General features: G+C 30.0%; 1 protein-coding gene across 1 annotated transcript in view; it reads right to left on the reverse strand.

The window, feature by feature from the left end:
• The window catches only part of LOC103608177 (collagen alpha-1(XXIV) chain-like), a gene marked incomplete at its 3' end in the record, with an annotated part of 71,120 nt that overhangs the window by 20,851 nt on the left and 48,437 nt on the right, over nt 1-1,832 (reverse strand).

The raw sequence follows: 1,832 nt of genomic DNA on the forward strand, positions 1-1,832 counted from the left end.
AGTATTGGAAAACTAGATACTTTAGTTAAAAAAACTGCTTATAATTATCCTTAAAATTCTAAGATATAGTTCCAAGTTTAAATATTTTCCAAAATCTTGCAATATACAAGCATTTGTAATATTCTTTTTACAATAAAGAAAAATAAACAACCCTCTGTATTTGTCAAAATTCTTTTTATTCTGTTAAAAATGTAGATATTTTCTTTAGTCTGAGAATCTTTATCTTTTACGTTTCAAGAGAAATATAACATTAAGTTTCAGCCAGAGTTTTTTTGGTACAGTATTAAAATAATCTTACGAAGCATGGTAGCAAAGTGTCTCTTTTTTAAACTATTTACCACACCTCATAAACTATAAGGGCCACAATGGATAATCTATAGAATTCAGATTCTAATTTCATTACCATTCTCAACTAGGAATAAGTAATTCCCCATTCCTAGATAGTTCTAAATACTATTTTCACTTTATGGAAGACAGGGAAACAGTCAAATCTTCTTTCACATATTCAGGTATGCATTTAAGTAGCACACAAGCTGACAAATGAAAAAAAGAAATACTAAAAGAAAAGTCCTGCATGTTTCCTAGTAAGTCTTTTCATTTTACAAATTAGAAATAAGTCCTCACTGGCAGCCCTGTGTTCTACAGTCATAGAACATTTAAAGGAAAAGGTTGTTTTCTAGGCAGAATTCTTCCCTTCCACAGCCATTACCAGTTCTACCACTAAGGGTACAATTTTAAATTCTGGGTTACAAAATTATGGGACCTAAGAAATGGCTTTGGGGATATCTTAATATTTAAGAAATCAACTCTTCATCACAAAACAAGGGTAATGTACTTAGAATTTATAAGAGATATTAGAGCTAATCTAGTAAATCACATTTTGTACAGAAAGAAGCAATGAGGCCCAGAAAGATTAATTGACTTGCTTAAGATTGCTTAGAAAAGTACTGGCAAACTAGGTGAATTTTCTTTCTTACATCACAATAAAAATCTTATTTATTGGTTTTAATATCTTTTACTATAAAACTAGCTAACTGATTTGAGGCAATGATTTAGAAAGCATTTAAAAAGAACTTAAGAAATGATAGCCCTTGAGAAGTTTAAATATTATAAAATCCGTTGTGGCCAATGTTTTTACTAATAAATATCATGTTAAAAATTCTTACCTTTAGGTTTGATCTGAATTTTCCATTATTTACCAGCTTTCTTAATATCATCAAATAATTTAACGTTTAATTCTCCATTAAAAAAAATTAAAAGAGTGGGCAAAAGTAATCAACTGACCAATAAAAATTAGACTTAAAAGTGGAACATTCCTTACTCATATGTGTTATACATCTGGGCAGCACATTCAAAGAGTTATATATAAAATCTCTTTTTTCTCCACACAAATATGCTTGAGTTAATTGATCAACTCATGTTCTACAACTGGAATTTCAAGTCAGCATGAAGGAAATGCTCTTAACCTGGCTAGCTGTGGGTTGATCCTTCCTAATATGAAATGCATGAAGCAGAGATTATTGAATATGTCAAATTTACCTGAAATGTCAAAAAAGTAGGGCATACTCCTCTACATTAAAGGAAAACTCCAAAAGGCCTCACTTTCTCCCTTATTTTGTATCAACTCTTCAACTCCTGACACACTTTGAGTCTTATTTGATTGGCTTTTCAAATCCCCTTTGGAATTAAATATGATATTTATTAATTCATTAATTAATCATAATTGACTTTGAACCTCAATACTTCTGCATATTCCTACGTAACTTTTTTATAGGAGCTATTTATCCTTTGAAAACAAGTAAGAGAAGAAGGAAGTTGCCTACACTTTGTTA

This window comes from Galeopterus variegatus, unplaced genomic scaffold (assembly GCF_000696425.1).
Source record: "Galeopterus variegatus unplaced genomic scaffold, G_variegatus-3.0.2 Scaffold8107, whole genome shotgun sequence".
Lineage (NCBI taxonomy): Eukaryota > Metazoa > Chordata > Mammalia > Dermoptera > Cynocephalidae > Galeopterus > Galeopterus variegatus.